Source organism: Zingiber officinale, chromosome 10B, assembly GCF_018446385.1.
Source record: "Zingiber officinale cultivar Zhangliang chromosome 10B, Zo_v1.1, whole genome shotgun sequence".
Taxonomy (NCBI): domain Eukaryota; kingdom Viridiplantae; phylum Streptophyta; class Magnoliopsida; order Zingiberales; family Zingiberaceae; genus Zingiber; species Zingiber officinale.
The window spans coordinates 38787817-38814281 of record NC_056005.1 but is presented as its reverse complement, the minus strand read 5'-3'; the positions used below and the strand labels follow the sequence as shown (position 1 = coordinate 38814281).

The following is a 26465-nucleotide window of genomic DNA, read 5'->3' as shown; positions in this document are numbered from 1 at the left end:
GAGTACACATGGAAACAATCAAGAAAATATAAGCATGAATGCATAACAGATAACAATAAAGGCAGACTACAAGTACTAAGTAGTGAGATACTCAAACAAATGCAAACATAACCATTACTATTAGTTATAACCTACTATGCATATCAAAATGACAATATCAAAAGAGATAAGTCAAAGGTACCCACCTCAAAAATGGAGATCGTATCCGAAATAGGTCCCACATTGAGACGCTCGTCTCGAATCAACGTCCTGCATATAGTATACACAGTATATCTAAGCTTCATTATAAACACAATAGCTAAACAAAATCCTAATCCGATTAAAAAGCTAGGGTTCAATTCCATTTGATAATCTTATCCTTCCTTCATAATTAATATTCTTAAACTAATCAACTAGAGATGTCAACTAATAAATGAATCTCTAACCCATAATAAAATAGATTAAGAAATCCTAACTATTTCACCTTCCAATTAGGGGTTTCTTCAAACATAATCAATCCAAAACTCACCAAAATTTGTACTTACCCACTTCTAGAGGAGGTTGCTGCTTGATCCAGTGGCTACAGCAAGGTGGTGTCGCTAATCTCCGCCCAAGTACCCTAAAACACAACCAACCTTAGTATCCAATCATCACCTAATCTAGATCTACATTCATGAATAAACCAATCCAAAAACTCACCCAAGTCGGAGGCTTCCCTGTTGACACACGGCTGAAAACCTTGCTGCTAGTAACTGTTGCCAGAGCGAGGAGAAGCCACTGTCGGTAACTGTGACTGGATCTACCGTGGTCAGAGGTACGCCGCCCAGGTGTTGCGCCAAGGATGGCAATCAGCCGATGCTGAGAGGTACCAAATGATCGAGTGTCGGTGATTTGCTACGAGGTGGAGGGATAGGGTAGAGGGAAAGGGGCCGGTGCTGGAGAAGAGGAAGAGGGCTCGGCCGAGAGAGATGCGACAAAGCTAGGGCACAAGCGACAATTAGAAGAAGGAGATCGTGGTAGGCTTGCCCTCGGGCAGCTACAACGCTGGGCTACACCGACAACTGCAATGGGTGGTGCAGCGTCGGGCGGCGGCGGCATCGAGTGATGAAGAGGAGTCGGGAGATGAGGGCAGGGAAGTCGGTGCGATGGGTACCGAGATTGGGAGGAAGAAGGTGACGGTGACTCGGCGTCACGAGAGGAGAAGAGGTGGCAGGCTTTCGGAAGAGGAGAAAGCTTCGACGTCTCAGAAGCAAAGGGGAAGAGGAGAAGGATCGGCGCGATTTGGGGATCGGGAGGAGAAGATAAAAGGAAAAGAAAAAAAAGAAACGAAAATAAAAACATAAACCTAGATTTTAATTGAAACTTAGGTTTTATTAACTCAATCAACTCTCATATTTGGGTATCCCAAATTGGTTTTTTCCCAAGCCTATAAATGCATCCCCTTAACATACGCGATACGAGCTCCGAAAAATTCTCAGAAAATTTTTAAAAATTCCTAAAAATTCCAATAAGATTATTTCCTCAAATAATATTATTTTATTATTATTTGTTTAGTATTTTACATGTTCAAACACTATTAACCAAATATTTTGGTATCCAAATTTTAGGTCTGGTAGCATCAACAACAAATTTCTTGGGTACCTAAGCTTGCACAATCTTAACCCTTGAAACATGGTTTCTACTAACTAAAGACATGAATTTGATTTCTTTATGTTTTAATTTAAAACCTAAACCCGCTTTGTTGTAAACAACCCTTTGAGCTCCTAGAATCATGTCTAAATATTTAGAACTTGATGTAAACTGTTCTAAAGCACCTTTAAGATCATCAACTTGTAATTTCAATGATGCATTCTCATTCTTAAGGTCATCTAATTCAATCATGTCATTTTCATGATGCATGCGACTTTTACATAGCCCAATTTCAGTCTTAAATGATCTCAATTTATTTTGTAACTTTTTAACCGTATCTTTTGATTTTGCTAGAGCATTAGTTAAACATGTAATGGTAGAATACATCTTATCTAGCTTGGGAGAAATTACCTCATCATCACTAGATGATAACTCACTTGAAGATTCCTCATTCTCCCCATGACTATCTTCACCTTCGCTATCTTCCACATGTCTTAAGGCCATGAGTGCCACGTACCTTGAGCTCTTCCTTTCATCTTCTTCTGATGAGTTTGAAGATGATTCATCCCATGTGGCTTTCAAGGTCTTCTTCTTTTTATTAATCTTTTCTTCTTACTTCTTTAATTTTGGACACTCCGTTTAGTAGTGCCCCTTTTTCTTGCATTCATAGAAAATTATATCAGTTTTAGATTTTGAATCCACAAGAGTTTTACCATTTCTTCTATCAATATTGAAGATCTTCTTGACATTTTTCTTGCTAAACTTCCTTGATTATCTCATCATTCTTCAAACAAAATTTTCCATTTCACTTGATGATATCTCTTCATTACTGATCCTGTCTGAAATCTACGAAGATGAGCACTGGTTCTGATGAATGATGATGACCTCTAATGAAGATGAACCCCGAAGATCTGAAGAAACTCCTCAACGCTCCTGCGCACAGTGAGACGAGCCAACAAAGCATTAGTGACCTAAGACCAGGGTGGGGATCCCTGGCTAGGCCCTTTATTGCTCAAGTCAGTTCCTCTCATAGATGGAAGAAGAAGAAGAAGAAGAGTACCTAAAGTGAAACAGAGTTTTGATGCTAGAATTTGAGTACCTTGCCAACGGAGAGGATCCCCTTTTTTATACCACCTCACGTGGCATTCGTAATCGTGAGGTGTCCCCTAGTTCGTTAGAGTTTGTTAAGAGATGAACTCATCTTCTATATTTCGTGTAATAATCCTTTAAGGAATCTTTTTTGTACCCCAGATGTACCCATTTTATCGTTTATGACTTGTATTAATAATGGGGGCACGTCATCATAATTGAAGAAGCTTCTAGAATATACTTCCCACCAAATATTCTGTTAAGTATGTCTTGGTCGGTCGTTCGAGCCGATCGCATATACTGTTAAGAATGCCTCCTGTTGAATATGTCTTGGTCGGTCATTCAAACTGGTCGTATATACTTTTTAGAATAACCCTGTTAAATATGTCTCAACTGGGGATTCAAGCCGACTACATATACTGTTAAGAATGTCTTCTAATGAATATGTTTCGACCGATCGTTCAAGCCGACCACATTTACTGTTCAAAATACCTCCTGTTAAATATATGCCGGTTGGTTGTTCAAGCCAGTCATATATATTATTCAGAATACCTCCTGTTAAATATGTTTTGGCCGGTCATTCAAGCCGGTCGTATATTGAGAATGTGTCATAAGGCTAAGTGACTTTATGCTCGAGCGGGCTTTGCTCGACCAAGCATATATGAGCGCGGAGGTGCTCTCTCGATCTGCGGTCAGCCGGTGATATGCTGAGAGTTATACATAAGGCTAAATGCCTTTATGCTCAGGCGGGCTTTGTCTGCCTGAGCATATATGAGCACGGAGGTGCTCTCTCGGCCTGCGGTTGGTTGGTTATATGTTGGGAATCTTATATAAGGCTAAGTGCCTTTATGCTTGGGCAGACTTTGCCCGATTGAGCATATATGAGCACGTGGGTGCTCACTCAGCCTGCGGTCGGTCAGTTATATACTAAGAGTTATATTCAAGGCTAAATACCTTTATACTGGGACTGCTTTGTCCGGTCGAGCATATATGAGAATGTGGGTGCTCCCTCGGCTTATAGTCAACCGATTATATGATAAGAATCTTATATAAGGCTAAATTTCTTTATGCTCGAGTGGTTTACCCAACCGAGCATTAATGAGCACATGGGCACTTGCTTGGCCTGCGGTCGACCAGTTATATGTTGAAAATCTTATATAAGACTAAATGCCTTTATGCTTGGGCGGACTTTGTCCGGCCGAGCATATATGAGCGCGGAGGTGCTCTCTTGGCCTACGGTCGGCCGGTTATATACTGAGAATCTTATATAAGGCTAAATTCATTTTTGCTTGGGCGGGCTTTGCCCGACCGAGTACTTATGAGCACGTGGACGCTCGCTCAGCCTATGGTCGGCCGATTATATGTTGAGAGTTATACATAAGGCTAAATGCCTTTATGCTCCGGCGGGCTTCACTCGGCCGAGCAAATATGAGTGTTGAGGCAAAAGACTCCATTTACAACTAATGAACAATAGCAAAAAGACTAGAAACTTATGATGGTGGTCCATGCCATGTAGGATTGCACTTAATTATTGTCAACCCAAGTCCCATCACAATCTTCAACTTGTAGGATTTCATTGGAATCCTCTTTCTCACTTGCTGATTCTTTCATGCCAACTTTTTCCAATATTGTTGATCATTAGTTTCATAATAAATCTAGTCTTCCCCACACCAGCTCCATCAAAAAGTCCAATCTTTCTACCCCTTTGATATGGCACTAGGAGATCAACAACCTATTGATATCAAAAGAAATACACTATTATATATATGAAAAAACTTGTTCTGAAAGAATAATAAACACACATATATTTTTACAACAGTTACCTAAATAAGTACATCATACAAAAGGTATTAGTTGTGAGATGAGTTACTTGAATGCTTGCATGGTTGCACAAGTATAAGTTAAATTTAGTAGGATGGCATATCTTAGAATTGACAACATTCCCTGGAATTTCAAGGATGGAAAGCTCCATTGAGAAAACAAGGTTTGAAAAAAATATACAAAATAGAATTGTCCTAAAAATGATGCATCCATGCTATCAACTAAACTAACCAGGCAATATGTTTCCAATCTTATCAACAAATTAGTGGTCACCGTGATTGTTAGCAAACAGTCTAGTGTGATGATGTTTTTGGACCACCACAAAAAGTCACTGGAGATTGATAGTTTGGTTCTAGAAAGGCATAGGCCTGAAACACAAATGGAGTGTTGAGTACAAAAACACTGAAACAAGAATCGTAGTACAAATGATTGGAAAATTTACTTTTCTGATTGTATCTAGTTCATATAGTAGAACTTGATAGAATTGCCCCTCGCTCACTCCATCCCTGAATGTACAACTTGCTATATTAATCTAAACAATCAAGTATTTTTTTTTATTTTTTCAAAGATTCATACTTGTAGAATATAATCCGTTGAGGCTTTTGTCCAGTAGTCTTTTTGAAGGGAATAAGTAGCTTCCTGGATATTGCATGGCAGATGTTCTATTCAGCCAGGTAAATTGAAAAAGATAACCAACATTCTATTTAAAACTGGTTTTAGATTGTATTTCATACTTTATCATGCCACCAGTAAGAGTTCCTCATTGAGGATCTTGCTAGACCTTAAACAGATCTTGAATTAATTCTTAAAGGGCCTAAGCACTGACCAATCCAGTATATTTTGTCACCTCGAGCCAGTCTTGAGACGCAACAACCTGACAAGCCAAATATAATCAAGATAGTATGGATACATCAAGGCAACTATACATAGAGCAAGAAATGAAGATTCACAAAATTACTTACAACTGCAATAGAAGGGCTAGAATCTTCCCCAGGATGAGGATGTGTTACGTCAGCACCAAATATTATAGTTGGACGATCACTAACAAGAGGAATGCGCCTTGACAATACATCGACAAGAACTACACCCCTTCCTCCAACCTATGAATCAAGCCTTAGTAACACAAAGCAGAACAAGAAAAATAGATCCACCTTCCACGTACTCACCTTTCCATTGATCTAGAGGCCAACATTGGCAGGTACTGTTTGCTCATCTTGAAAACATGCTTTGTCAAACAACATTGTGAAACTAAAGCAAGGCCAGTCTCACATATCTGCTTTTGATCACCTGTAATAACTATGGCATATAATAATAAAGTGAACAAGAAAAGGGAAAAAATTAAAGCTAAAAGATTCAGCCAATTGATATTTGTCAACAAGCAAAATTATCAAGTTGTGTCGAACAAGATCAAGTGCAAGAAAGACATCATACCATAAAGATAACCATCATTATCAGGCAATTTTACAATGAGCAAATCAAGCTCCTTTTCCTGAGGTTGGAGTATGGTCATTGTAGGATCGAAAAGAATATAGATATCTCCACAATGGTATGATATTGTCCACTTTGGGCCTAAGCCCTCATGGTTTTGCTCTTGGGCTCTACCCAAAAGGCCTCATACCAATGGAGATATCTTTCTCTTATAAACCCATGATCTTTTCCATGTGTTTTCAATATGGGACTATGTTTGCAACCTTGCAACCCCAACAGTCATTGCATCATGATAGCATGCTGAAAGCGCTCTTTCAACATGATCAAGCCTAGCAGTTAGAGGATGAAGCAAAGGATCTAGAAAAAATTCCTATAAAACATGTAGATAAAAATAATGATCTATGTGGCTCTTCTTCAAATAAGATAATTAAAAATTAAGTTGCATATTTTAAATCATATGCTGTAGTAAAAATGTTGAAGCTATACCATTCCTGATATCTGGCACATCTGAGCAAGATCATGACAAAATCCCCTAGCGAAATTATCTTGCACATTCTTTGCAAAATTGATACATGTCCAACTATTCACTCTCCCACCATTTACCATTTCTACAAAGTTTAGAACAAGATATGAAGAATAAGATGAGCTTAAATCATCTAAATGGAAATCAATGCTCTCATACATGCATCAGAAATATATATATATATATATATATATATATATATATATATATATATATATATATATATATATATATATATATATATATATAACACCCAACCAATCAAGCTAGAGAGTATTCTTCAACAATCTTGTGACATAATAGACTAGTACACAGTTTTTCTTAGGAAATAATAGCATGCAATGATGTAACAACTAGTGATAGAAAGTAATGACTACGTTGATTTCTAAGATCTCAACTGGAAGGTCAAGATACTTATTAAATCCTAACATGAGTTATCAGTAGCCAAATAGAAATGAAGACCCATTCATATATGCAACTTACAATTCTCTAGGAATCAATGTTTGCAATCCTGAGAGCGTGCTCCATGGCTTCAATGGATGGTTTTCACAATATTGATGTCTTTGGTAGATCAACATTTGGATCAGGTTTCCATAAGTAGCCAATTATGTAGAAGATGTTGGTTGAATATCTTCTCTAGATGAAGAGGATGGTGGGTTTAGTGTCTTAAAGCAAATAACAGTATCAAAACAATCTTCCAGATCCAGCTTCTTAAGCACTTTAGCAGCATGAGCTTGATCACCATTAGTGAATATCCATTCATCCAGGTCGATTCATGAGCTTGTTAGTGAAGTGAAAGAAAAATAAAGTTGAATCAGAGAGTTTTAACATCCATGCCCCAGAAACTCACAACTTTTCGAACTGGAAGGCTCAGCAAGAGTTGACTTATAATAAGATCTGGCTTTAATGTTTCATATGGTAATATTCCATGGACAAAGCTATTAAACCATAGGAAATCAGTAAACTCTTTGCTTCACTAAAACCATAGAATGAAACATGTGAAACAAAGATTAAAAACAACAATGATAGAGTCAAACCTATGGAAATCATCATAATCGAAGTTATAGCCAATATCCTGAAAAACAAGTAGAAAGCTTCTCATTACTACAAGCGCACCTTTGTCGAACATGAATATAACAATTAACTTTAAACCATCCATTGTTGTTCCATAGTTCTTATATAGAACAACACACAACTCTAGTAAATTGCTTTCTTCAACCCCTAATTTTTCAAGCATATATTTTGAAAAATGATAAAATATATGTCTCAATTCTTAGGGAAAAGTTGATATAGAAACAAAATAGAGACCATACCTAAAATATTCTTGTGGCACTCGGCGGCAATTCTAGAACTCAACGGATAGAGGGTGCCATCAAGATTTGAAAAAAAAATTGAAGGCAAGTAATAGTGAATTAAGAAAGGATTCATATGCTATAACTTCAAACCTATCACCAGATAGCCAAATGTGAAAATATACCAAAACAAAGGCAATCATATCCAATATTAGCTTTCGTGCACATCTCCTTTGATAATATATCTATAGCTCACAGCTTCAGAATCATAAACCTAAGGTTAGGAAAAAGCAAAGCATGATGAATAAAGGTTTGATTTGGACCAATCTCTCCCAAAAGATCAAGGTTTGTTCGGGAGAGGAGACGAGGGCCTGGCTGGAAAATTCTTGTGAGGGGAAAATGAGGTCGTTCTCCTCGGATTCTAGGGGCTCATCGAGGATGATGGTGTTAATGTGTGAGATCCGACCAGCACCTGAGGGGTGCAGGGACATGGATTCCACGTGCCAGAGGCAGTTGGAGAATGTGATGCCCACCTTCGAAGACGTCTCCGCCACCGCCGCCTCACCGGTCATCATCACACACCGATCACGACACCCTCCGGAAGAGGAAGAAGGCCGGCGAGGAGGGAAGAGGTTTTGGCGAAGAGGGACTGAGCACAAGCAAGAGAGGAGTCACCGCTGATATATGAGACGCCCTAAGCCCTTCGCGTCCTCTTCCAGGGTGAAGAAGAGGACACAACAAAAGAAGTGCAGATTCATTCCACCTTCCTCTTTCAGGATAAACAAGAGCTCATCGAGGAAGTTGGGGGGATTCTGGTGGCAACGAGGTGGTGGTAGAGGGGGAGGGGGGGAATGCTTAGGGATCGAGAAGAGATCAAGAAATAAAAACATGAAGTAGGTGAAGAGATTGTAGGTTGGACGGAAATCCTAGGGATCAAGAAGGTAAAGGGGCGGAATCCGCGACAAAATATTTCGGAGAGAGGGAAGGAAAAATGCAGCGGCAAAAAATTACGAAGGGGAAAAAGTGGTGAAAGAAAAAAAAAACAACGGTATTCAACAACACTAATAGACAATGGTTTTCAAAAACCGTTATCGTAATCCTAAAAAAAATACACATAGACAACAGTTTTCTAAACCTGTTGTCGTAGCCTTTAAAAATCATTATCATAGCCCCAAAAAGTATAAATAGACAACGGTTTTTAAAAACCATTGTCGTAGGCTAAAAAAATTTATTAAAAGATAACAGGTTTTGTTAAAACTGTTGTTAAAAGGCAAAAAAACAACGATTTGGTATAAAACTGTTATTGTTTGAGTGTTGTTGAATGAGGATTTTCTTGTAGTGAGGCTAAAAGAACTCCTTGCAGGAGATCAATTACTTCTAGGTCTATCACCACACCCATTGAACAGGATCCTCCATTAGTGAGCCTCCCCTCTCCTAATCCTTCTTCACCAGCCTCTGAATATCCTCCTTCCTCTTCTTCACCATTTACAAGTTCTCCTCGCCCTTCTATCTTATTTCAACAAGGTCATAGCTTACCATCTCTGCTCGGTCAGACTCCTACCCCTACTTCTTATGGATTGTTACAACTAAGGGGGGCGCTAGATCAATCTTGGTTGTAGTCTTAGGCACATCTGAGAAGAAGCACCTGTTGGACCCCGTGGTAGTTTTGATGTGATCAACCAAATTAGTTAGGTCCTGCGTTTTGTCTGAACCTTGTGTCTGAGTGTGCAGGAACTTAGGAGCGGTGGAAGTCGAGCGGAAGACGCAGCTAGCGAGAAGGACGGCACGGGAAGGGAGCCGACGAGCTCGGTGCGTCCGAAGGACGAGAGAACTACGGAAGAGTACTCCGGTGGAGCGAGAAGAAAGTGCTTGGTGTTCGAGGGACGAGAAGCCGGACGGAAGCCTACTCGAGGAGAAGGTCGGGAACTAGGTTCGGGTGAGCCCTACTCCGGATGGCCGCAATCACCCAAGGAGCCGAACCGGAGCAAGTCAACTGGAAGTTGACTTGTCAATGGTTGGTCGACCGAACCTATTGATCGGTCGACCGAACCCTTCATTAACCGAAGTCAATCAGCAACCAACCGCCAATGCCACATCAGAAGCCACGTCAGAAGCTGACCATTGGTAAAGTTGATCGGTCGACTGAACCTCCTGATCGGTCGACCGAACCAAAGGTAATCCACATACTTAGTCGAGCAAATTGATCGGGCCTGTCACGCCCCCAAAGGAGTCTCTGCCAGACAAAAATCCGACAGCATCTCCCCTGTACCGGTGACAATATGAAGCATCACTACAAACAAAATATACATCAGCCACATGCGGCTGGAATATTTATATACACAACCACGCAGTTATAATAACAGCCCACTCGGCTGGAATGAAACAATCACAACCACGCAGTTATATATAAAACAGCCCACACGGCTGTACTAAAACACAGCGGAAAAACGATACGAAAGCCCACACAACACAAATAATTACAATGCATGCCGGCACGGCTTAAACACAAATACAACACCAAAACCATAGGATAGCCACATGGCTATACACAAATACAATGCCAAAAATAAGAAAAGAATATACAAAAGAAAACAATCCCGATCTTCGGATGTGACGTAGGACCCGGCAGACAGGATTCTCCGAGCGACACCAACCATCTACAGGCTACCTGAAAACATAAATGTATACATGCGGTGGTGAGTATAGGTAACTCAGCGGGTAATAGAAAAGATAGTGCATGGACAATACATAAATATGGAGATCACAAGTATACAGTCTCAGTAGGGAATAAGAACAGGATCATACTATCATAATCAATGCATCTGAACATACCTGACATAATAACCTGACATAAACTGTACAAACCACAACTAGCATAATGACAGATACATACCCAATCTGGAATCGACACATGGTACCATGATCAGTAAACTCACCGGATCTGCAATAGATATACCCGTGACACCTGTGCAATATAAGTATGACTGCATATACATGTAAAATAAATGACATGTATGCAGCATGGCAACCAAATGCAACAATCATATCGCAAACAAATGCAACATACCACAAATACATGCAACTAGTATCTAGTAGGCATGTATGCAAATATAACCCCCAGATGCACCGTGCATCATATGCTAAAGTGCATGCATGCTCCATGGTCACCCCCGCCACCTCTCCGAACACCACGACCCCTGTATGGCCGAGAGGCTTGGGTCTGTGACGACTGTACTACCCCGCTAATAGCAATCTAGCTAAATAGCATCAGGGTCCCTGACTGCTCACAACGCCGGATCTCACTAAACCTCGTGACCGAGTGGCACGACAGGACGAGCGACAACTGCTCCAGCTACCACTACCCATGAGTGGCCGAGTGTGCGGCGCTAAACCAAACCAACTGACGACTCTCTCACCACAAGGGAGACAATGGTCATCAGATGCAATGAATGATGAACATGATATATATATATATAATCATCATCCATGCAATAACTCCAAACCTCATAAATACCTTCAACATGAGTATAATCGTCGTGATACCTCCACGTATCCCACCAAATATATGTACACCCTACACATGTATAATCAACCAAAAATCTCCAATAATCCCACCAGACACATGTACACAAAAGATAAATACAATCAACATGTATCCTCCAATAAAAACACAACAGACCTGTGTATATACCTCAAACATACAATCAACACAACTCCTCCAAACGTACATAACAAATATGTATGTACACACCACATGTAAATGCACGGTCAACAAGATGACTCCTATAACACATACCCACCTATGTACAGTCAACATCATATACCCAATCAGCATGGTAATACCAACAACCCGACAATCCCTATAAGACATACTCTACACGTGTAATCACAACAGAGTAGATATCAAGAGTGAAGACTGTATATGAATTAAATAGATCATCACAAAGGTCAAGCATAAGTAACATGCAGGAAAAACAACAACCGATCATGATATAAGATAAAGCAGCCTAATTCATCCAATAATAACCATGCACTAAGTACAAGAAAATCTATATAGAGGCCAAGGAAGAAATACCCGCCTTATCTGTCGATCGTCATCTGAAAATCCCATGTCGAGACGCTCGTCCCAAATCCAAATCCTGCGATCAATATATATATATTTTATTTAGCTAAATTCACAAGAATTAAAATAGCTAAATAAAATCCCTGCCTAATTAGGAAACTCCACTAAATCTGATCTCTGATTATTCCTCCAAGTAATTCTTAATTCATCTCCTTTTAGATCCAACATATTCCACAATCTATTAATCAATCCAATGCGCCTTAAATCCTTCAATCTTCTAAACATAACTTCTAATCATTTAATCCATTGAATCAACTATCAACTATTATAAACCCAACAGACATGGTTCGTCCACAAGATTAGTTTAGATTTAATCATATCATCTAACAAATCCATTAATCCTCAAGCAACACCATTGTTTCCTACTCCAATTCTTCCAAGATCAAACCCAAAACCTAGTTATAGAGTAACTAGTTTGCTAAAACCCTAACAAACAGAGACATTACTCACCTTGATAGACCTCCAATCCTTCAGCCGAAACCCTATCAGCTGCAAGTTGTAGAGAACAGTGATCTGCCAAAAGAAATCCATCAAGGTGTTGTTCCTATGCCTTCCCCTAATCCAAGACTACATCAAGATCAAATACCCAAATCTAATCAAATACGCAATATAACCAATCCATAGCACCACTTACCCAAATTGGATTGTTCTTCCCTGTTAATAGCCAATGCCATCCACACCACAACTCCTTCCATTCCTGTCCAGAATTTCGCAGCCCTCACAAGAGATGAAATCATCATGAAAATTCTTCTTGAAACACTTCAAATCTATCCGAAATTACTCAACAGAATCTCACCTTCTCACCCAAGACCTTCACAGCTTCATGAAGGGAAGTTTATAATGACCAGCAACAGGGCAATTCCACAGCACATTGATCCTCTGCTTCCTCTAATCCAGAACAGGAAAATCATCACCAACAACCCAATTAAGCAAGGACTTTGAATTCACAGAATCTTCCAACGAAGCCTTACCTCAATCAATCCGCGCGATCCACCTCAACTGGAGATGATCCGCAACCCCCTCCAATGAATAGGTCAAAGAGAAAAGCTGAGAGGGGCTCGATCCACCAAGAAAGATGCGGATCAACGCCCCCCTGTCGTGCCCTAGCTCCACCGGATCCCCGTCGATCGGCCGCAAGGAAGAAAGAGGACGAAGACCCCACGCCTCGAGAAGGAGAGGGAGGAGGGAGACTCGGCCTAGGCACGCTGGAGGAGGGATTATTGCCGGCGATGAGCTCGTGGCGACCGGCAATCAAGCGAGAAGAAGTCGCGAGAGAGGGCTCGGGAGAAGGGAACTCGCACGAGGGAGAGAAGAAATCGGGGAAGAAGGGAATGGGGGGAAGAAGAATCGGTAGCTGGTAGCCTGCCTCCTCAATGCTCCGGTGGCTGCCCTATGCCGGCGACGCCGAGAGAAGGAGGAGGAGAATCGCCGGTGAGGATCGGGAACGGGGAAGGCTTCGCACGAGAGAGAAAAGGAGAGAGGCTCGGGTTTGAGGAGAATGTCTCGGAAATTAGGGATTATAAACTTAGGTCTAGGTAATTAAAACCTAAGTTAACTCCTCAATCAAATCCCACTTTAATCGGGTTTTCCAAACAGGCTTTATCCGCCCCCGCCGATCGATCCCCTCAAAACCCTCCGTACGAGCTCCGAAAATTTTCCAGAAAATTTCTAAAAATTTTGGAAAAATCCAACAAGATTTTTCGTCCAATAATATTTATTATTAAATCTTTCGATATCTTACAGGGCCAGCGCAGAGGAAGACCGTTGGCTGATCGGTCGACCGAACACAAGGATCGGTCGACCGAACCTGAGATCGATCAAGAGAGACTGCACCTGGATGGAAAGCCGGGCAGGTATAGCAGGTTCGGTCGACCGAACCTGGGGATCGGTCGACCGATCCCTCTTGAGTCAAACCTGATCCCGAAGGATCAGGTCATCTGATAAGCTCAAGAACCCCTATATAAAGAGGGTCTCGGGCAGCTTTAGAGAACAATGATTTCATACAAAAAAACCAACTCTGTAATTCATCTTCGACAACTTCTGTTCTTTCAAAGTGTAAAAGGTTTCTCCGCCTTCAGAGAAGGAGTTTTTCTTACTGAGCCTTTCATCGCCCTGGATTAACAACCCCCTTGGTTATAACCAGGTTAAATTTGTGTGTCTATTTCTCTGATTATTTTATTCTCAATATAGTTGCATTTATTTTAGAGTTGAAATTGCTTGAGGAGGGTATAGTTTGATTTGCAGGCAATTCACCCCCCTCTTGTCGGTCCCCGCCACACCAACAAGTGGTATCAGCGCCTCACAGCCTCAGAAGGACTAACCGCCGTCTGAAGCACAAAGATCATAACAATGGCCAGCATGAACATTCATCCCCCGAAGTTCGACGGAGATTTCGCTACATGGAAGCGAAAAATTGAGGTATTCTTTAAAACAGATTTTGATATTTTAATTACTATGAAATATGGTTTTGCAGCTCCTAAAGACAAAGAAGAAAACACGTGGAGTAAGAAGGAGCAAGCCGACTTCGTCGCCAACGGAAAAGCTGAATTCCACCTCCTCAGCATTCTGTCACCTCTGGAGGTAAGCCGAATCGGAAGCTACAATTCAGCGAATGATCTCTGGGAGATATTTCTGGAGCTTCACGAAGGTACCTCTGAAGCGAAGCTGGCGCGGCGCGATATCCTCCGGACACAACTAACAAACCTCCGGATGAACAACGGCGAGAAGGTAGCGCAACTCCAAGCAAGAATCAAGGAGCTGATAATGCAACTAACGAACCTTGGAGAAGAAGTAACCAACCGGGATTCTATCCGATACGCGCTCAATGCCTTCCCAAGGACTTCAGAATGGGCGTCCATAGTAGATGCTTACTACATCTCTAAGGATTTTGAGGTAAGTAGTTTAGAAAACTTGTTTTCAACTTTCGAACTTCACGAGTCTCGACTTGCAGAAAAACCAGTAGAGAAGTCGAACCTCAACATTGCCTACGAGCTGAAAAGGATGATCCCGACTCCGAAGCGTCAATCGACGAAAACGAAGCTGCGTTAATGGTAAGGCGCTTTAATAAATTTTTTAAATCTAACAAGTTTAGATCGCAGTCAAGTAAGTGTCATCAAAAAGGAAGGACAGTCCGATGCTACAATTGCAATGAAGAAGGGCACATCAAGGTTGATTGCCCAAAATTGAAGAACAAACAGAAAGATAAGGAAAGAAGCAAGAAGCCAGCTCGACCCAAGCACAGAAATCTGAAGGCAACATGGGACGACTCTTCATCCTCCGAGTCAGAAGTCGAAAAATTCTCGAGACTAGCACTGATGGCCAACCATCAGCTAGAAGAAACATCTAGCTCAGAAATGAGCATTGATAAAGGGGGAGGAACATCAGAAGAAGAAAGCAGCAATGAAGGGGGAGCGTCACCAGACCAGGTAAGTAAGGTACGCAATCTAACCCCGACTCAATCTTTTAAATTTATTAAAGCTCTTTATAAAGAATTAGATAAATTAGAAAAAGAAAATAAAAATTTGAAATCAGAAAATGAAAATTTAAAATTGGAAATTGAAAATTTGAAATCTGATGCATGCTTAAAGATAAATGTTTTTCCAAAATCAAAACTTAAAATTTATGTAAAATTAAACTGGTATATAAGGAAGCACAAGGTCAACTTAGAAAAATTCCTAAAAATTATGTACCCCCTAAGTTTTTGACTAATCCTGTAGGAAGGAACCTTTATTGGGTTCCAAAATCTGTGCTAAATTAAACATATAATTAAAAGCTTTATAGAGAGAAAATTAAACATTTTCCTTATGAAAGCTTTGTCTAAGGAAGTGGTTGTTGCTTCAATAACCAAGAAGGCCTAGTGCCTCGCCACGACCTGGAAGCTGAAATATTGAAACAAAATGTTTAATTAACTTTCCGAAAAAGCATTAAAAGTAGAATTAAAATGCTTTGAAAGTATACAAATAATTTTTTTCTTTTCTAAGTTTTGGATTTTTACTTAGAAATTTTTTTTCTATCTTAAGAACTTGCTTCCCCGTTTTTGCTGTAATCAAAGGGGGAGAGAAAAGTACAAGTTTAGGGGGAGTTAAGAAAATTAGAAGTTTAATTTTTTAGTATTTTTCTAAATACTGTTGCAATTTTATTTATTGCAAATCTTATGCTTAATATGCTAGTTTAGTAATTCAAAATTACTTTTTGTGTCTGTTTTATCCTAACTTGAACTTGGATTGATGCACATCAAAAATGGAGAGATTGTTGGACCCCCGTGGTAGTTTTGATGTGATCAACCAAGTTAATTAGGTCCTGCGTTTTGTCTGAACCCTGTGTCTAAGTGTGCAGGAACTTAGGAGCGCAGGAAGTCGAGCGGAAGATGCAGCTAGCGAGAAGGACGGCACGGGAAGGGAGCCGACGGGCTCGGTGCATCCGAAGGACGAGAGAGCTGCGGAAGAGTACTCCGGTGGAGCGAGAAGAATGTGCGCGGCGTTCGAGGGATGAGAAGCCGGACGGAAGCCTGCTCGAGGAGAAGGTCGGGAACTGGGTTCGGGTGAGCCATATTCCGGATGGCCGCAATCACCCAAGGAGCCGAATTGGAGCAAGTCAACTGGAAGTTGACTTGTCAACGGTTCGATCGACCGAACCTATTGATCGGTCGACCGAACCCTTCATTAACCAAAGTCAATCAGCAGCTAACCGCCAATGCCACGTTAGAATCCACGTCAGAAGCTGATCGTTGGTAAAGCTGATCGGTCGACCGAACCTCCTGATCGGTCGACCAAACCAAAGGTAATCCTCAGACTTAGTCGAGCAAACTGATCGGGCCAGCGCAGAGGAAGACCGTTGGCTGATCAGTCGACCGAACACAAGGATCCGTCGACCGAACCTGAGCTCGATCAACAGAGACTGCACTTGGACGGAAAGCCGGGCAGGTACAACAGGTTCGGTCGACCAAACTTGGGGATCAGTCGACCGATCCCTCTCGAGTCAAACCTGATCCCGAAGGATCAGGTGATCTGATAAGCTCGAGAACCCCTATATAAAGAAGGTCTTGAGCAGCTTTAGAGAACAACGATTTCATACGAAAAACAAACTCTGTAATTCATCTTCTGCAACTTCTATGCTTTCAAAGTGTAAAAGGCTTCTCCGCCTTCAGAGAAGGAGTTTTTCTTACTGAGCCTTTCATCGCCCTAGATTAACAACCCCATTGGTTGTAACCAGGTTAAATTTGTGTGTCTATTTCTCTGATTATTTTATTCTCAATATAGTTGCATTTATTTTAGAGTTGAAATTACTTGAGGAGGGTATAGTTTGATTTGTAGGCAATTCACCCCCTCTTGCCGGTCCCCGCTGCACCAACAACACCTTCATTGAGCGTGCCAATGACCATAATTGTCAAGCCACTGCAGTAAGTTTTTGAACCTCACTCCCTCATTTTTACCTAGAAAATGTAACTCTACTACCATTTTATCCAGTTATATGCTTTGAGCCTACATTTGGGCAAGCTAGTTGTAGATTTGGAGAGGACCAATCAAACTCTAAAAGACAAGGTGGAAGAATTACAAGCTGCCTCCAACCTCCCCAATAACGAACTCCTTCAACTATGGGATAGGGTGAAGTCACAAGCTGAGTTCACTGCTAATTTAGAAAAGACTCTCCAAGACACCCGCCAGATGCTACAATCTCGAGAGGAGGAAAAAAGAAACTTAGAGTTACAGCTAGAGGGGCTTAATTCTACACTTAGCGTTGAAAGGGCCTAAAAAGATAAAGCCCTCTCGGATGTTACTCACAAAATCACCCTGCTGAACCAACTAGAACAGTCGCTTGGTTCAGGGTCTCCTGAGTTAGCCCCAGAATTGGCCTCCAAAGACTTTGCCTTGTTTCAACAACAAGAAAAATTGTGAGCCCAAGATCTACAAATAAGCTTGCTTCTACAAGAACTAGCAGAGGCCAAGGTAGAGAAGACTACTTTACAAGGGGAGAAAGATAGCCTACAATCTGAATTTCAAGCATACAAAGCAGGTGAGGAAGAGCGCTGGCAAAGCAGGTGAAAAACCTATTTAAATTCTCCTAAATTTGGTGAGGAGTATGCTAGACGAATTGTAGGAACTCTGACTTACTCAGTTGAAGGAGTAATCCAACAACTGAAAGAGGGAGGTTATTTATCTGAAATCCCTCCTCCCTTGTTTATAGATCGTCGGTGACTCAACTAAGAACTCACAAAGACCTTTTGAGAGAATTTGAGTAGATTTGGAATTTTGTATTTGCATTTTATCATAATTTCATGATTGATGTATACCATTTGCTATTTATGAAATGTTAATGAAAGTTCATACTTACCAACTTTCCCTTGTGTGATTTCCTTTTCTTCAAAACCACCCAATATGCTCAGCATATGTAGAGAAATCCCGTAGAAAAATTATAATCAAAGAAAGTAACTCTCCTAATTATCCTCTGAGTGATATATAATGATGAATGAGCTTTTTCCTGATGATTTCCAATTTCATATGATAAATTAAACACCTTGCTTATATATATATATGAAGCATTTTCAACTTGTCCCATGTACCAGTCAGATTCATATACCCGAGTAAAATTGAATATCTACTATGTAAATGTTACTTCAAGCTTCCTGACTGTGTATAAGACCAGTCGGATTTATATGCCTGAGCGAAATTGAATGTATGCTATATAAATGTTCCTTCGGGCTTTCCCGACTACATAAAAGACCGGTCGAGTTTGTGCGCTCGAGCGAAATTTAATATATGCTATATAAATGTTCCTTCGAGCTTTCCCGATTGCATAGAAGATCGGTCGAGTTTGTTTGCCCGAGTGAATTTTGAATATCAATAAGTACTGTTAATATCAAAACCCAAGGTTGATCTTGGAGAAGTATTAAAGTCCCTGATTCCCCTAAGGAAGCCAGGCCAATCACTCCTTAGGGGCCCTGATCGATTGTTATGGAGGTTTAAAGTCTCTGATTTCCCCTAAGGAAGCTAGGCCAGTCACTCCTTAGGGTCCCCAATCGACTATTATGGAGGATTAAAGTCTTCGGTTCCCCCTAAGGAAGCTAGGCTGGTCACTCCTTAGGGTCCCCGATTGACTATTATAGAGGTTTAAAGTCTCTGGTCCCCCCTAAGGAAATCAGGTCGGTGACTCCTTAGGGCCCCTGATCGATTATTATGGAGGTTTAAAGTCTCCGGTTCCCCCTAAGGAAGCCAAGCCGGTCACTCCTTAGGGTCCCCGATCAACTGCTATGGAGGTTTAAAGTCTCTGGTTCCCACTAAGAAAGTCAGGCCGACCACTTCTTAGGGTCCCCGATTGACTGTTATGGATATTTAAAGTCTCCAGTTCCCCCTAAGGAAGCCAAGCCGGTCACTCCTTAGAGTCCCCGATCGACTGTTGTGGAGGTTTAAAGTCTCCGGTCCCCCCTGAGAAATCTAGGCCGATCACTCCTTAGGGTCCCCGATTAACTTTTATGGAGGTTTAAAGTCTCCGATTACCCCTAAGGAAGCCAGGTCGGTCACTCCTTAGGGTCCTCGATTGACTGTTATGGAGGTTTAAAGTCTCCGATTACCCCTAAGGAAGTTAGGCCGGTCACTCCTTAGAGTCCCCGATCGACTATTATGGAGGTTTAAAGTCTCCAGTTCCCCCTAAGGAAGTCAGGTTAGTCACTCCTTTGGGTCTCTAGTCGACTGTTATGGAGGTTTAAAGTCTCTGGTTCCCCCTAAGAAAGCCAGGCCGATCACTCCTTAGGGTCCCCGATCAACTATTATGGAGGTTTAAAGTCTCCGGTTACCCCTAAGGAAGTCAGACCGGTCATTCCTTAGGGTCCCCAATCGACTGTTATGGAGGTTTAAAGTCTCCTGTTCCCCCTAAGGAAGTCAGGCTAGTCACTCTTTAGGATCCCCGATCGACTGTGAGGGAGATTTAAAGAAAAGTATGTATCTCTCCCAAATAATATTGCCTACATTTTATATATTAAAAAATGTTTGAACAAAATACATAAATGACTTACAGGCATATTTGTTAAGTTCTATATGGTTGCAAATGATTAGCACTCCAAGGCCACTCGAGTTTTCTCCCTTCTGCATCTTGAAGGTAATAGGCACCTGATACAAGTTTCTGTATGATTTTGTAAGGTCCTCCCCATTAAGGTTTTAGCTTGTTAACATCTTCTACGGGCTTGATACACTTCCATACCAGATCACCTACATGAAAGAACCTTGGGATAACTCTCTTGTTGTAATGCTGTCTCATTCTTTGCCGATAAGAAATAAGCCGGGTTGCTGCTTTATCCTGCGTTTCCTCTATTAAATCAAGCTCCATAAGGTGTTGATCTGCATTGTTGTCTTCATAAAGCCTTCTTCAATCAGGCTCCACCCCAATTTCAATTGGAATCACTACCTCACCAATATAAACCAGATAAAAATGAGTGATTCCTGTAACTTCTCAAGGAGTAGTATGATATGCCCACAATACACTAGGTAGTTCATCTACCCAGCTGCCACCAACATGATCCAACTTGGTTTTGAGTCCTATGATAATTTTCCTATTAGTTACTTCATCTTGTCCATTACTCTGTGGATATGCCATAGATGTAAAAGCTTGTATAATGTCATAATCAGAACACCATTTTTTAATTTTCCTCCCTTGATATTGCCTTCCATTATCAAAAACTATTTTATGTGGAATACTAAATCTACAAATAATATGCTACCATAGAAATTTGATAACCGCATGTTTAGTAATTCTAGCCAATGGTTCTGCTTCCACTCATTTGAAGAAATAATCCACTGCTACCAACAAGAACCTTCTTTGAGTAGGCACAAGAGGGAAAGACCCTACTATGTCCATACCCCATTGATCAAAAGGATAAGATACTATAGAAGTCTTCAATAACTCAGTAGGATGATGAGAAATATTTTGATATTTCTGACAGGACAAACAAGTTCTCACCAGCTGAGCAGCATCTGCTTGTAAAGTAGGCCAAAATTATCTAGCTAATAATATCTTTCTAGTAAGAGACCTATCTCCCATATGACTGTCACAAGAACCTTGATGCACTTCTTGTAGAATATACAATATGTTATCTGATCCCACATATTTGAGCAGAGGACTAGAGAAGGCCCTTTAATATAAGTGATCTCCAATCATAGTATATTGGCTTGTCATTTTCTTGAATACCCTATCTTGTTTTGCATTAGTGGGTAGAATTCCTTATCGTAAAAATAGAATGATTGGTGTTCTCCAATCACCTTGAATTTCTAGATTATCCAATTGTTCAACACAAGATACTAATAATGTTTGTTCCACTGGTCTATCGAAATCCTAAGGCACAATTGCATAAGCTAATTTTGTTAACTCATCTGCTACCTGATTATCTGTCTGAGAGATTTTCTTTATACTTACTTCATGAAAGTCAACCTTCAATTTATCAAAGGCCTCTACATATAGCTTGAGTCTTTCATTATTAATTTCAAAGCTACCCATCAATTGTTGTGCTGCCAATTGAGAATCAGAATGAATCACCACACTAGCAGCTCCTACATATTTAGTAGCTTGTACGCCTGCTATCAATGCTTCATACTCAGCCTCATTATTGGTGGCTCTGCAATTCAATTTAACAGATAACTGTATTCGATCTTCCCTAGGAGATATAAGAAGGACTCCAATTACACTACCTTGTCGAATAGAAGATCCATCCACATAGATAATCCAGGTTTCCTCTGTTTCGGGACTAGGTTTTTATGTTATAAAAACTGCTAAAGCTTGGGCTTTGATGGTCGCTCGAGACTGATATTATATATCATACTCACTGAGTTCAGTCGTCCACTTAATCAATCTTTCAGATGCCTCTGGGTTAACAAGCATCCAACCGAGAGTGTCGTTAGTTAATACTATAATTGGACGTGATAGAAAATAAGGGTGTAACCTCCGAGCTGCTAGAACCAATCCATAAGCTAACTTCTCGAGTGTCGTATATCGACACTCTGCTCCCTTTAATAAATGGTTCAAAAAATACACAGGTAATTGTTCTTTTTCTTCCTACCTCTCTAATATAGAGCCAACAACATGCTCGTTGGCAGATAAGTACACTCACAAAATTTCTCCTACTATTGGTTTAGCTAATACAGAAAGAGTAGACAAATATTCTTTTAATTCTTCGAATGTCTTGCTGCAATCCTCATCCCATTGGAACTTAGTTGTGTGGTTAGCACTAATGGTCTAACTCAAGTTTTGATGAATGACAAAGTAGGTTAAGTTAGTTTCGCTGTGATCTAACACTTTGATGAAGTGTGCAGAAGAAGTCCAGCTAGGTCGACGGGTTGAACTGATAGCTGGCACGAAGTCTAGACTGGTCGACGGGCTGACCGGATGTCTGGCACGAAGTCTAGCTAGGTCGCTTGCTGACCTGATAGCTGGCACAAAGTCCAGACTGGTCGACGGGCTAACCGGATGTCTGGAACGAAGTTCAGCTAGGTCGACAGGCCGATCGAAAGCTGGCACAAAGTCCAGACGAGTCGACAAGCTAACCGGACGTCTAGCAAGTAAGTTAAGGTAAGTCACTGGAGGGAAGTTACATGGTGAGGATGTGTTCCCAGTTAAAGAACTTAGGTGTTGATCCAACTTAGATCCATTTCGGAAGTATAAGTTGAGATCGTGACTAGATTCTGGTCTCGGTGAGACAGAATCTAATTATTATCATGTTTTATTATATTTGTGCTAACTTTTGTTTTGCAGGGTAGTATAACTTTTATTTTTGCCTTCGATTAACATTTTCTTGTAGGAAAAAGAGTTTTCTAGAAAATGGTCGTCCGGGCGTCCGGAAGGGATCCGGGCGCTCGAAAGGCAAAACTCATCTCGTCGCAGATATGAAGCGCGCTGATTGGTTGGACCTACATCATAGTCCGGGCGCTCGGAAGGGATCCAGGCGCTCAGAAGGTATCCGGGCACCTAGAAGGGATCCGGGCGCTCGTAGCATGTCTATAAAAGAAGGCCTCCACAGAGCATCAAAATAACAACTCCTTCTACAACTACTCTGTTGCACTCTGCCCCTGCGATGCTACGAAGCTACTCCGACAACTTACAATTCAAGTTTTTTTTCTTTATTGTTGTCAGTATTTTAATTTAATAGTTCATGTACCTTCTGTTGTAATCAATTTATGAACTATTAGTGATTGCCCAATGAAAGAACTCAACGAGTGCGGGCCTTAGAGTAGGAGTCGACGAAGGCTTTGAACCAAGTAAAACTGGTTCTTGTTAGCATTGTGATTTTCTTTTTTCCGCTGCGTACTCGCGCCGAATTTTTCAATCGCTATTCACCCCCCCCCCTCCCCCTCTAGTGCTTTCATGATCCAACAAGTTGCTTTTCGGATTACCTTGAAGAAAGGGATACTCCGATCGGGCGATCGAGAGATGAAGCGAAACAGGGCGGTAATCCTCCCTTTCAATCTCTGAGCCTCCTTCAAGTTCTTTGGGGGAGTCATGTCCTGCAATGCTTTCACCTTGCTGGGATTGCCTTTTATTCCTCATTCGGTCACCATATATCCTAGGAACTTCCCACTCTTGGCTCCGAATAAATACTTTTTGGCATTGAGCTTGAGCCCATACCTCCTCAAGGTCCTACAAGTTTCTTCAATATCAGCACATAAACTAGATGCCTATATAGTTTTAATAAGAATGTCATCAACATAAACTTCTATATTCCTTCTAATCTGCTTCTGGAAAACCTTGCTCATAAGTCGTTGATAAGTAGCTCCTGCATTCTTTAGACCAAAAGGCATAATATATAGCAATAAGTACCTTCAGCGATTATAAAGCTAATCTTTTCCTGATCTGCCTTAGCAAGTGGAATTTGATGATACTCTTGATAAGCATCCAGCATACTAATAAACTCGCAGCTAGCCATGGGATCTACCACTTGATCTATGTGGGGTAGAGGATAATAGTCTTTTGGGCAAGCCTTGTCGAGATCTCTGAAATCAATACATACTCGCCACTTGTTACCCGGCTTAGAAACCAGAACCACATTAGCCAGCCATCTTGAGAATTGTAGTTCCCAAATGTATCCAGCTTCCAGTAACTTGTCTACTTCCTCTTTGATAATCTTATTCTAGTCAGCCCCGAAGTCCCTCTTTTTTAGTTTGACCAGCCGGGCGTAAGAATAAATGTGAAGAGCGTGTTCCATAACTATTGGCGCAACACCTTTCACTTCCTTAGGTGTCCAAGCAAATACATCACTATTTTTTGTCAAGAATTTATTAAATGTTCTCTGAGGTCAGAATCCAGGTTGGAAGCGATATGTGTAGTAGCTTCTGGTCGTCCAGGTTGTATTTGTACTTCCTCCTCTTTATATACAAGGGTGGGCGCCCTTTCTTGAATGGCGTTGATATCCATCCTCTAAGCTTTTCGGGCGGCACTAGCTTCTGCCCTTATAATCTCCACATAACATTTACATGTTGTTATTTGGTCTTCCTTAACTTCTCCTACTTGATCGTCCACAGGGAATTTTATTTTTTGGCAGAAGGTAGAAATGACTACCCCGAATTCATTCAAGGTCGGTCGACCCAAGATAACATTATAGGATGATATAGCATCCACAACTATAAAGACTGACCGGCGCATCCGCTTAAGAGGCTCCTCCCCTAAGGATATGACCAATTTTATCTGACCCAGTGGTTGTACCTCATTTCTTGTGATCCCGTATAATAGAGTAACCATAGGCTGAAGCTCATTCCGGTCGATCTGCAACTAGTCAAAATCTTATTTAAAGATAATGTTAATAGAACTACCAGTATCAATAAAAGTACATGAAATGTTATAATTGACTATAACAGCCTTGATTATCAATGCATCATCATGGGGTACTTCTACCTCCACTAGATGTCTGGGTTCAAAACTAATCTCTGACCCTGACGCCTTCTCAGCACTACATCCGATGGCATGAATAGTTATACGTCGAGCATCCGATTTCCTAGCCCGATTAGAATCACCATCAGTGCGTCCTCCTGTTATCATGCTAATTTTGACCCGAGCGGCATTACTGTGATTTTTTTCTTGTCGCGTCGATGATGGCTCTGATTATGCCTGGCTGGGTGATTGAGCTTCCACCACAGGGGGAGGTAATATTCCCTCTTGCGATCCGCTCGGTTGATATTTGATTTTATGTGGGTTGTTCTATCAAGGATATCGTCGGTGATTTAGGATTGGAGAACACCGACGATATCGAGTGTTGCTTGCTTGTTGATTCTTCAAAGTGAAACAATTTTTAGTATCATGATGATTAGTCAGATGGTATGTGTGCCATCTTTGAGAAAACTGCTGGAACTCCCACATGTTGCACTACTTGGGCCCGTGGCTCGGGATGACGATGGGGTAGGTCTGCGTGAGGTTCTTTAGGAGGCTGGGTAGGTCCCACCGGGTGACCCACTGCTGGAACCGATACAAGGGTATTAACATCTTTCCTTCGGGCAACTTAAGCCTCTTCCACATTGATAAACTTCGAAGCCCGTTCAATTAATATATCAAAATTGGTAGGAGGATTCCTAACTAAATTCTTGAAAAAATCATTATCATTAAGCTCCTGAGAGAAGGTGTTTACCAAGACCTCTGTAGTGGTCGATGGAACATCAATAGCCACATGATTAAATCTCTTAATATAAGCCCTAATAGGATCTTTAGGGTGTTGCTTGATAGAAAAGAGAATCTATGGAGTTTTATGATACCTCCGATTCCTGGAAAAATGATGCAAGAATACCTTGCAAAAATCCTTGAAGTGACGAATAGAATTCTCCGGCAGTTGCTTAAACCATCTTTAAGCTGCTCCTCCAAAAGTAGTAAGAAACATCCGACATTTAACCCCATCAATGAATTGTTGGAGAAGTACTACATGCTCAAACATGAGAAGATGATCTTCGGGATCAGTTGTTCCTGAATATTCTCCAACATTTAAATTCTGATAATGCTTTGGCAACTGATCATTCAACACCCGTTGAGAAAATGGAGTGATAATATTTTCAGGAGAACTATCTCTAGCCACCACCTTCCCCTTTCTCTTTTCCCTTACAAGGGTTTCTCCAGAGGATTCCTGAACAGATGCTCTTCATCCTCCTTGTTCCATAGGTGTCCGAAAATAAGTTTTAGGATGTTGAGGGGGAGAGAGAGAGGAGTTGAGAGCAGATAAGCCGGATCTCCCCCCTTTGTTTTCCCTTTCTTGGTGGTGGGAAGTTACCGACATTGCTGGAGGTGGCATAGCAGGTAACGTACTGCTGGTATTAACTTATTGTTGTTGTTGTAGTAGTATCTTCTGTACTATGCCGTTGATGAGTAACTCCGGATCATCTTGCGAGATAGTGATGGTATTGGGTTTACCTGCTTTCTCCATCTTCGTAGACTCAGATCCAGGTGGATAGTTCCCACATACAACGTCAAATTTGATCCTATCTAAAATATACGAAGATGAGCACTTGTTCTAATGAATAATGATGACCTCCGATGAAGATGAACCCTGAAGATCTGAAGAAACTCCTCAACTCTCCTATGCACAGTGAGATGAGCCAACAAAGCGTTAGTGACCTAAGACCGGGGT

The 26465-nt window shown here is 41.1% G+C and overlaps 1 long non-coding RNA gene and 2 pseudogenes across 1 annotated transcript; all 3 read right to left on the bottom strand.

Moving 5' to 3' along the window:
• Window positions 1-4516: 4516 nt before the first annotated feature.
• LOC122029096 lies at window positions 4517-6552 on the bottom strand (annotated as a pseudogene).
• A 406-nt stretch (window positions 6553-6958) lies between these two features.
• LOC122029094 lies at window positions 6959-8333 on the bottom strand (annotated as a pseudogene).
• Window positions 8334-12333: 4000 nt separating this feature from the next.
• LOC122028852 lies at window positions 12334-12779 on the bottom strand. Its single transcript, XR_006124978.1, has 3 exons — window positions 12681-12779; window positions 12519-12581; window positions 12334-12397 (listed from the first exon to the last, which is right to left on the bottom strand). It is a non-coding gene; the product is annotated as an uncharacterized LOC122028852 (long non-coding RNA).
• Window positions 12780-26465: the final 13686 nt, after the last annotated feature.